Here is a 12,144-nt window from a genome sequence, read left to right as displayed (position 1 = left end):
CTAACCCTCGTGACGAGTATCTCGTGTCCTTCAATTTGCCACTTTCCTTTTTTAAATAAACGGTTTATCATTTTTACCTAGATAGATAGATAGATAGATAGATAGATAGATAGATAGATATATAGATAATTTTATTAACATTTTTATCGACAGACATTACATGAAACACGTAAGATATTAATAGTAATTGTATATAACGCAATTTTACGAGCATATAAAATGTAGTAATAAAATTAATTTTATTTTTTATTAAAATATTCTTTATGTTATATAAATAGAAAAGAAAAAAAAGGATAGATAATGAAAATAATTTCAATTAGCATTGAATGGAATATATTAAAAATATGATAAGAAGATGAAAATATTTAGAAATATTTTCTTTTTTCATTCAATAGAGACATATAATGAGAAAGAAACAGACAGACTGAGAAAAAAAAAAGAGTGACAGAGTGAGAGAGAGAGAGAGAGAGAGAGAGAGAGAGTAAGTAGGTATACCTACATCTCATCGAAGCATTCATCTCGTTTCGAAGAAGAAATTTAACGTGAGTGTGCTTCGAAGTATCAGGATACGATAAGAGATACATCTGGCTCGTTCACATCGTTCCAGTTAGCAAGGAAGATTATTGATAAGAGATAACAGGAGAGTGCCAGCGAGAGACTGTACGGCACCTGCTTTCATTTTCCGAGTAATCGCTCTGGATTTCGCCAGAGTCCGTTGGCATTTGTAAATTCTGCATCCGTTCGTGCTTTCCTGACGACGCATACCGAGAACGAATGAAGGGCTACGTATTATACATATACATATACATATACATATACATATACATATACATATACATATATATATATATATATATATATATATATATATGTATATCTACGTACATATACAAGTATGTATGAATGCTTGAGTGATAGCATCGGGAACATACCGATACGTACCATCGCGAAACGACAGAGTTAGAGAAAGGGTTGGGTTTAAGATGCCGTCGGCAGCGCGTAGAGATCATTTTCTTCCTATGATTCATCGCAATGTCTCCGTCCTTCGGGATCGCATTGGCGAGAATCTCAACGGGGGATCGCACGATATCACGTTACCCTTCTTTTCGCGTGCACCTGCGAGAGAACTCTCGTATAGGTATATATACATATATACATATATATATATATATATATATGGATGTATGTATATTTGTATATACATCTATGTGAACATTCTTCGTGAAATTCTTTAAAGAACTTTATATTCTTACGATTCAAATGTTCTTTCCTTTTTTTCTTTTTTCTTCTCGTCTAACTTTAAGAGTACAAAGGATAAATTCAAAAAAAAAAAAAAAAAGAGAAAAAAAACAAAAGACAAAAAAAAAATTGATAAGACAAAAGTAATAAATTGTGATAAAAACATACATTCATTCGTATCTATGACGAGCAATTTCCATCAGATAAATTTAATGAAATGAAAATCATCTCTATTCGCATTTGTTATATCCCGCCTTCCTTCGTTCTCCTACCGTTCATTATACACTTTACATCTCCTATTTCATTCGTCTCGTTCGATAAAACGATTAATTATGACTGACCGATTTATGACTGACGATCGATTCACTCGTACATGAATTCGTTCTATTCAACGTCACGATGTCTTCTTAGATCGAACCAGTTGTAGGAAAGTTTCAATATTTACGAATCGATATCATACATTGACGCTTAATATATGACGTTTTATATACTACGTCATCGCGCAAATGTATACAGAACGAGAACAATAATTCCAATTAATTGGCAATAAAACTCCATATATATATATATATATATATATATATATACATAATTTATATCAGAAATGAGAGATACACAACGTAGTTCGATATCCTCGTTAAAAGAAAAACAAATTTTTTACGGAACTGAACATACCTATATATATATATATATATATATATATATATATATATAAAATAAAATAAAAAGAATCGCTGATATCTCTCGGATCGGTTCATCGATCCGATAATTCGATGGAGATCTCATTCGATTGATATCGAATTAATTACGCGATCCAAGTGTCACACTCTACGTTCTTCGCAGGAGATCGGTTTACGTTAGGCCATGTGTTAACGCTTTTCAATTGATAAGATAGCAAGGCGATCTATCGCTACTACGTGCCATCACAAATCATATCACGACTCGTACGCTATCCAACATCCGTTTACGCGATATCTCAAGCCTTTATATAAAGCCGATAAGCCGATACCTCTTTCTCTTGCTTGTGTTAATGTAACCTCCCCTTTTTCATCGTATAAGCGTACTACGATTTACATATTCTCATATCTTTACGATTCACGCATAACTTAATCACGTTTCCTTTCTTGTCCCTTCATTCATTCTGAAAAAGAGAACTTGCAAACTTGCACCGTGCCAATTGCTTGCACTTCTTTGCTTGCATTTCTTTTTTTTTTCTTGTTGTTGTTGTTGTTTCTTTTTTTTTTTTTTTTTTTTTTTTTTTTTTGATATATAATTTTTCGATCGATCGCGATTTAAGCGAAAAAAAAATGAAATTAGAGGAAACAAAAAAAAAAGAAATACGACGAACTCTTCGTTAATTAACTGATGATTGTTTATTATCGAAAAAAAAAAAAAAAAAAAAAAAAAAAAAAAAAAAAGATTAAGGTTGTGTTTCAATAACATCATTAATTAAACGATATAACTAATACGTAAATAGAGATATCAGAAGGAAATGGAACTAATTAAGTAATTGAGTAAGTCATACTTGCATGTTTAAAAGATAAAGAGGTCATCGATGTAACATTGTAACATGTGTAATTTGTAACATTGTTATTACAAATAACAATGTTACAAATAATATGTAAATAAAATCGGCTTAATCGTGTAATAATGGAATATAAATCTCGTCTGATTATAAAGATTTTACAGAATATAAAAATCGTTCGATTTTCATTTCTAAAATATATATATATATATATATATATAGATATATATATATATATATATATAGATAATAAAGTCGTTTATTTTTGAATGAAATGCGAGGACACGCGCATAAGGATTTACATTTTCTTTTTTTTTCTCTTCTTTTTTTTTTTTTTTGTTTTTTTCCTTTTTTCTTTCTTCATCGACTATAACTCGATATTTCGCACAGACGAGATTGGTATTTACCGTAAGATTATTTCCCGAATGATTGACCACGTAAAGGAGAAGTTTCGTAAGGCATCGCGAAATAAGAATGAGAGAGAGACAAAAAAAAAATGAAAAAAAAAAAGAAATAAAAGAGAGAGAGAGAGAGAGAGAGAGAGAAAAAGATAGAAAAGAAAGCGACGAATTACGAGTGGTCCGATGAAAAGGAGAGCGTTCGTCGACGACGAACTATAAGAGTTCGTCGTCGAGCAATGCTGAATCATGCTCGATGCGATTCCAGGAACGTTCCATTCATCTCCGAGCAATGTCTCGGCCAACTCTCGAAGGCGGTAGTGAGTCTTGCGGAATCGAAGAACCTGCTTGCGGAAGGAACCGTCCTTTCCCCGTCTTCCTGACCTCATTCCAAGGAGGGTCGTGATTTTGAGGACGCATACTTCCTAATAAAGTCGTTTCGTCGTTTTGCCGTCATTACGTTTTCACGTTGCTTATATGGTATACGGGGAAAAAAAAGAAGGAAAGAAAAAAAAAAAAAAAGAAAAGAAAAAAGGAAAGAAAATCAAAGAAAGAAAAGAAAGGAAAGGAAAAAATAGTCCTAATCCTTCGTATTAATCCTTGATAATGAAAAAAAAAAAAAAAAAAAAAAAAAAAAAAAAAAAAAAAAAAAAGAAAAAACGATCGAGCACGCGCGTGTTCCTTTTGTTGTCCTGATAAAAAAAAAGGAAAAAAAAAAAAAAATTAATTTGAATAACTTTGAAGAAAGTGTATAAGCTTTAAGTCATAAAGTAACTAAATTAGATACCAGAGAGAGAGAGAGAGAGAGATTTTTCTTTCTTTTTTTTTTTTTTTTTTTATTTCTTTTTTTTTGCCAATAATGTTTCTCAGGATTCGCACCTGCGTCAGAAATATGTAAAGAGTGTCGCGTTTGGGAATGGTAACGTTGCACGCTTACATATTCTAAAATAATATTTCGTCATTGACGCGATTTAATGTCACCTATCGTGGTATTTCTTTTCTAAAAATTTCATATCGACCGATTTCAGAAATCTAAGAAATATATATATATATAGGTTTCTGAATCATTACGATAGAATTCGAACGGGTATGAATAGAGAAATCGTGAGACGAGTTTCCCACCTTTATTACTTTGCAAAGTGTACACGCCTTCGAGCACCGTTTTCTCCTTTCGTTTCGTCTTCTTTCATTTGTTTTTTTCTTTCTTCTTTTTCTTTTTTTTTTTTTTTTGTACTTTCTTTCTTTCTTTCTTTCTTTCTTCCTTTCTAACTTACGAGAGAGAAAGAAGATATTTGATTCCCTTACTCTCTTCCCCCCCCCCTCCCCCGCCACGCCTGCGTAAAATCGAATACCGTTATATCGACTATTCCTTTTTTTTTTTTTTTTTTTTTTTTTTTTTTTAGATCAGTCTACCCGGAGATTAAACGCACGTAATTCCAATTGTAATTGTAAAAAAATTAAAAAATGTTAAAAGGAACAATTTTATTCGTAATTAGAATTTTTTCATGACAATACGATCGTCAATAGTATAAAATGTATATAACATTGTACGATAACAGACAATGATGGTGTATTTATATACTGACGACGATGATACCTTGAAAATGATATGGCGCAATCTCGATCGAGAAGCGAAGGTGAATTTCCTCGAAGGAAAATCCTTTTACTCGGATGTATAAATTACGACAACAGTGAAAACAATTCGTGCCTATTTTTTTTCCTGTTTTTTGTCTTTTTTCTTTTTTTTTTTTTTTTTTTTTTTTTTTTTTTAAAACCATTCGTCTCTGGACGTCTTCGTACGTAGCGCGTAAAAGGAACGATCGCATTCGCATACATGAATATCAAATGTTAATGTTCTTCCCCTTGTAGAAAAGACGGAATGTTGAATCACGAAAAAGAAGGAAAAAGAAAAAAAGAAAAAAAAAAAGAAAGAAAAAAAAGAGAAAAAAGAACTAACGAAGAAAATAGACAAAGTATTGCTCAAGTATCTATACATAGATAGTCCCGATCAAGCATATAAATATTAATTACTAATTTTTTCTTTCTCTCTCTCTCTCTCTCTCTCTCTCTCTCTCTTTCTCTCTCTTTTTTGTCAAGAAAAATATCGATAAAAATAAATATTCAAATTCGATTGATCATCCATCCGAATGGAATCAATAAAAATTCAATATTAAACAAATTATTATTTACGTCATTTATATTAATGTAATGTAATATATAAGCGACGATATAAAAAAAAAAAAAGAAAAAAAAGAAAAAAAAGAAAAAAAAAAAAACTTTCATAAGGATAAATATCTAATAGTCTTATGCACCGAGGATGCATTTCGAATGCAATTGATAAAAATTCGATTAGAATGAACGCCATTTTAAAATATAAACGAATATTTATGCAATTAAGTATCTATACTTGGAATATCTCGATCGAGTATCGGTAATATCATATTCTCAAATAAAAAAAAAAAAAAAAAAAAAAAAAAAGAGAGAGAGAAAAGAAAAACAATCGATTCAATATTCGGTTAATGGAAAATTCGAATGATTATATTTGATTATCGTATTCTCAATGATATTCCGTTAAAATGGGTCAACGTTTCGAATTTTTATTCGAGAATCGTCGTCGTCTTCTTTCAAATTGGTTTCGAAGTGGTCAATGACGTGTCAATGATGCTCCAAGTTGCGACGTTGTTACAAACTCGCGTGGCAGAATTAGCATACTGGTTATGGATATTTTCATGCGATCCTACCTCTCGTCCATCAGAAACGTGAGCGAACTCACGCTTCTCAACGGAGAGGAATATCATTTAGCTTCTCGATAAAAGGCGTTGTCACGCTACCAGCGAAAGATCGCGCTTTGCGTTTATATTAGGACCGAGGCTGACTGACTGACTGACTGACTAGTTAGCTAACTAGCTAGCAAACAAGTAAGCAAGCAAAGCAAAGCAAAGTAAGCGCATGGTCAAGGCAACGATAAGCGTCCGACCATGACAAGCGATTTTTTTTTCCTCTTCGTTTCCTTTTTTCTCTCTTCCCTCTTTTTCTCCTTCTTTTTTTCTTTACTTAATCGTAAACCGCAAAAAATATGACGTAATTCATTTCACACAAAATAATGTAATATTATTAATAAAATGAAGGCGAATAAATTAAAACTATATGAAAATCGAGAAGCAATTGATAAATTCATGAAAATGCGATATGTCATAATGATAAGATTTTCTTTTTCCTTTTCTCTTTTATTGTTTATTGTCTTTTTTTTTCTTTCTTTCTTTCTTTTTTTCGTTTCATTACAAATTTCACGATCTTTACTTCGTACGGCTAAGATGCTTCTTGAAAATGAATTTCGATCGATGATCACATCCTTGTTTCAGGATAGAAGCCAGTTATTGCACGATCGATTTACGAGGACACTCTTTCACTACACGAACGACGACCTACTTCTTCTTCGAGGTACTGGTTTCGATTCCTTCCTTACTCATGTCTGTACAGGTTTCGACCTGTCTTTCCTTCCATTCAGTTCTTCCATTCTTATATACACGGTGTAACGTCAAAAGAAAAATCAGCATACGATAAAGGAATGTTATCTTTTATTATCAAAATTTCAATCTCGTCGTACGAAAAGTGACGAAAAAATATGAACGTACGTTTCTTTCTCCAAAACAAAAAAAAAAAAGAAAAAAAGAAAGAAAAAGAGAAAGAAAAAAGAAAAGGAAGGAAAGAAAAAAAAAGAAAGAAACAAAGACACAAGAAGAAACGAATAATGATACATCAAAAATTTACTTTCAAATTCGAGAATGATCGTTTTAAAAAAACTGAGACGTTCCACCCTATATACCTACTCGTACTACGTAGAAGATATCCCCAGTACCCCTTTTTCAAATCCCACCTTTCTTTACATTCCCCTTTTTTAAGTTCGAATATTGGCCGCTCGTAAAAGTTCCATTCATTTAAACCAGCGGGTTGCCACTTGCTCGTTGCAGTTGCACTGCTGCCATTGAAGGAGTTCAATGAAAAGGAAAAAATAAAAGTGTAAAAATGGAAATAAAAGTGAAAATAAAATGAAGGGAATGGAGCAAAAAAAAAAAAAGAAAAAAAAAAAAAAAAAGAAAAAAAAAAAAAAGAAAAAAAAAATAGAAAAAAAAGAAAAAGGGAAAAAGAAATCAAGAAAGAAAGAAAAAAGAAGAAAAAAAAAAACCATTCAATAGCTGATCGCCGTCGATAGTACACGAGAAAATGTTTACGACATGTAAAGAATAAAATCCTGGATAGAAGTCGATCGATTCTCCCGCCTGTTGCTTCTCTCTCATCGTGAAACGCAACATCCCTTGCACAATAATAAAGAATTGAGTATGTGTGTGTGTGTGTGTGTGTATGTGTACGTTTGTACGTATGTATGTATGTATGTATGTGTGTGTGTGTGTGTGTATGGGCGCGTGCGCGCGCGTGTGATGAGAATCGTTCAAAGTACAGGTGCATCGTTGTCGATCAAAAGTCACATTATGAGCTAACGTTCGGTGATTCGAGACCGCGGTAAATCCCCGGCCTTGCCACTCACACCCATACCCATCGAAGAAACCACCCACGCAACTTAAAGCGTACGAGAGTCGAATAATGTGAGTACATCGTAGTACGTAGTACGTAGAGACGTTAGCATGCGGTTACGTAGACGACGGCACGCTCCACGTGACGTAGAACACAATTTTATCTCGCGTTACTGACCCGTTTTTCTTAAACGGAGAAAATGAAATTGACATTTCATTATTATTATTATTTCTTTTTCCCCCTCCCTCTTCCTTCCCTCTCTCTCTCTCTCTCTCTCTCTCTCTCATTTTTTTTTTCTTTCTTTTTTTTTGTTCGTTTTTTTTTTTTTTTTTTTTTATTTTATTCAACTACCACTAGACCGGTCTATCGGCTCTTATCTAAAATTTGCATGTCACCTCGCACGCTCCGCCGTGTAAAAAGATTCGCGTCCAAATATCTTATCGCGGCACGCGACAACCTCCATTTATTTTAATTTTTCCCTTTTTCTTTTTCTATCTTTTCCTTTTCTTTTTTTCTCTTTCTTCTTCTTAATCTATCTTCTTTTCCAATTTATTACTTAGGTATTTGCGCACGAGGCAAAAAGGCGTTTCGTCGAAAGACGTAATCGATATAAATCGATTAAATTTATTCTATTTCTCATAGATCCTTTAAGAATAAATCGTCAAATTTTATAAATGACGATTATCTAATGACACCACTGATCGACATCGAAATCGAATCAAAACTAAATCACGAATGAGAAGTATTAATGACGGAACATTTAAGGCAAGGCTTGTAAATATAAAATATATTTTAAGGAAAAAAAGAAAAAAAAAAAAAGAGAAAAAAAGAGAAACTAGATAAGTGATAACTAATTCATTTGAATCGAATAACTTATTAGATTAATCGATTTTACGAGAGATATTGCCTATATAATTTTATTTATTTCTTCCTTTTTTTTATTTTGTTTATTGTTGTTGTTGTTGTTGTTTTCTTTTCTTTTCTTATCTTCTTTAACGTAAATAGCGTACGTTTAATTGATCGTTTATCTCGAACGCGTGCGTCAAGAACGTTAAAGGAATCGATCCGTTCCTCTTAGTAGGTATCGATTTACGCGTTAGCTATAATAGATCTGTTAAAAGGCCGATAAATTCTAATTCATCGTCTGTCGATGCTTGAAATAAGAGAGGAACGTAGAATGTTGAACCGTAGAAAGAGTGCGTTCGTACGAGAAACGAAGAGAATACCAAGCACGACGAGTCGACAGTAGAATTGTATGAATCAGTGCCGAGCAAGTGTAACGACCGAGTGACGTCAAGAGAGGATTGCACAACGTAACACGCTGGTAATCCCAACCGTTAGCTCGATCAATTTCTCGATCCCTTCTCGTGCACGGGCGCACGCATACGGAAAGCGAGCCGAACGAGGACACGCATTCGTATCACGGAATTCGGTATTTTATCGATCCAGGGATCTCTTTCTTTAAGAAATCACGTAATCATGTGATCAAGGTCAATCAAAAGAAAAAAAAAAAAAAAAAAAAAAAAAAAAAAAATCAATAATCGCAATATCGTTTGCTTCGAAGGATTAATTTTCCCTATTTTTTTTTTTTCTTCTTCTTCTTCTTTTTCCTTTTTTTTGGGGGGGTAAGGGTGGGGGTGGGGGTGGGAGGGGAAAATCCATACGAAGGAGGAAAAAAATCATGAAAAGTACGAGAAAATCCATGAGAATTATTCCCATTGATTTTCTAAGGATGCTATTTCATATTCGTTATTCGGTATTACAATAGATTTCAAAAGAAACTGGAAAAAAAAAGAAAGAAAGAAAAAAATAGCGCCTATAATCATCCTTCGTATCCTTTTCCTTTTCGAAAGAAACCGAATGTTTTCACAATTCGATCTTGCAATTCTGATCATGATGAAGGTAAAAAACCGGCCGACTCTGATAGATGGGGAAAAAGCGAATCAAAAGGGAATAACGAATCAACGGGGAATACTTTCCCTTTAAAAAAAAAAAGTTCCTTTGCTTTTCTTTCTTTTTTTGTTTTTTTTTCTTTTCTTTTTTATTTTTTTCCTTCGATTCTCGTTTTCCCCGGAAGAAACTCCATCGAACGAGAACGAGAATAAAAATCGTTCTGACGTCATTCTAATCTTCCAAGTCCATCATACACCGGTAATTAATAATAATGAAGATGCAACTTATTCGCCAAGTTCCGTTTTCATGATTTAGCGTAAAAAAAAGAAAAAAAAAACTAGTCTTAACTAAATGTCCGAGGGGAAAAAATTTAATAGCAATAAGAAGGATAATATGATCGAGGATTAGCTTATTAGAACGATTCGATTCTATCTATCGCGAAAATAGAATCAATTTGTTTAAGAAGTTTATAGAAATTCAAAAATAAGATCTATATCGATCCATTTCTTGTATTTTCTTGATCGAATAGATCTATCTTAATTTTTTGTCATTTACTTTGTTAAAGTTTTTTTTTTCCTTTTTTCTTTTTTTTTTTTTTTTTTTTTTTTTTTTTTTTACACACATCACATCCGGATAACTTAACGACGCATCCTGTTCGGCGATGTAGAAACAAAAAAAAAAAAAAAAAAGAAAAAGGAAACATACATACATATATATATATATATATATATATATATATTTTTTTTTTTTCTTCTTCTTTCTATCTCCGTCACTTTCCGGACGAACGAATGTAGCGGGCCATTTAAAAAAGGAGAAAAAGAAAAAAAAATATACTATCGTACACGTTAAGATTTACGTCATAAGTATCCAACGTCAAGTCCACGAAAAAGTCCGTAGATCAAACTAGTTAGAAGAATGTGCAATCACGGATAGAACACAATGTTTCCATTCTATTGATTCTAAAGAAATCGGGGATATCTTCGATGTTTAATAAAGCAAATATCCGTAAGAGAGAGAGAGAGAGAGAGAGAGAGAGAGAGAGAGAGAATTGCTAATTGTCTACACATTTCGTTATTACACATACACGTAATATATGTGACGCGATCATTCTAAGAAGATCTAAATACTTGTCAATGGAGAAACTCCAGACAGGCTAAGTAATGTTTCTTTGGAAAATTTTGTCTATCTTGGTAAAAGAACTTTGCGATGACTTATAGAAAAATCTTTTGCACGAAGGCATGATTTAAAAATAAGAACTATTTAGACATATCTCATGTGTATATAGATGTAATACAACTGCGTAACATTTTTCTAAGGATAAATAAATCTATTACATCGCGTTACGTACGTAACTGAATATATGCAATATCGTTATATAGTTATTAATGAAAAATAATAGAAACGATCTCGGAAATATTCCACTTTCGACCTCGGTCATTTTTCCTATCTTTGATCATTCCTATGACGTCTTAAGAATCTAATAATTTTCTCTTCGATTCCACAAATCTTCGAGGAAGTTTGGAAGATTTCGCGATGTATGATGTGTCACATTATCTCGATAGATAAAAGTTTCCTTTCAAAGAGAACGAATGAGAGAGAGAGAGAGAGAGAGAAATATGTATCTTACACATGTTTCACATGTTTGCGTAATTATTAGATAAATTTTCCAATCTAACAATAAATTAACTCTCGATCTTCCTATTAACGGATCTATTTTTCTAATAAACATTTTTTTCCTCGTATTGAATGTATATCCATCATTGCAATATTCCATCATTACATCCCATGGCTTCGTTCTACGTATCCTATATAATAATCTCATAAGAAGAAATTGTCATAAATTCGATCAATCGATATATCAAAATTAAATAATCAAAAGTTTAGAAAATTTTTTTTCACTTTCACGAAATTTCACTTTTGTCCGTAGAAAAGTACAAAACAAAAAGAAATTTTTTTTTCTTTTTTCCTTTTTCTTTTTTCTTTTTTACACCATGATAATACAAAAAAAAAAAAAAAAAAAAAAAAAACACGAAGTTACGTTTACACGTTGAATAGAAAAGGAAAAAAGAAAGAAAAAGAAAGAAAGAAATGAAAAGTCTCGTTTCAGTATAGAAAAACATACCTACAGATAGATATCGAGAACTATCTCGATTTAGTTGTTCTCGCAATTAATAAAAATCAACAAGTTATTTGGTCGTTATCGTTGATCTAAAATTAGCTCAAGTCACGAGAAGATCTCATTCTTGGTTCGTAATGGTTGTTGTTACGTTTCCATTTTCTCTCTCTCTCTCTCTCTCTCTCTCTCTTTCACTCTCTCTCTTTTCCTCGATACTTTCATCGACGTCATTCGCTCGAACAAAAATAGCTTCTTCAACCTTTCGATGTGATTTACAGGTGTGATTAAAAACGAGAAAAAGAGAGAGAAAGAGAGAGAAAGAGAGAAAGAGAGAGAGAGAGAGAGAGAGAGAGAGAGAGAGAAGGATAGCACGTCAATTAACGACAACGAAGAGCGCATCTTACCTTTTCTCACTTTTACCATCTCTCTCTTTTTCTCTC

The 12,144-nt window shown here is 32.5% G+C and overlaps 1 long non-coding RNA gene across 1 annotated transcript in view; it reads right to left on the bottom strand.

The window, feature by feature from the left end:
• The window catches only part of LOC124949578, a 34,984-nt gene that overhangs the window by 13,939 nt on the left and 8,901 nt on the right, over positions 1 to 12,144 (bottom strand). The window lies entirely within an intron of this gene.

Source organism: Vespa velutina, chromosome 6, assembly GCF_912470025.1.
Source record: "Vespa velutina chromosome 6, iVesVel2.1, whole genome shotgun sequence".
Taxonomy (NCBI): domain Eukaryota; kingdom Metazoa; phylum Arthropoda; class Insecta; order Hymenoptera; family Vespidae; genus Vespa; species Vespa velutina.
This window is presented reverse-complemented; position numbering and strand designations above follow the sequence as displayed.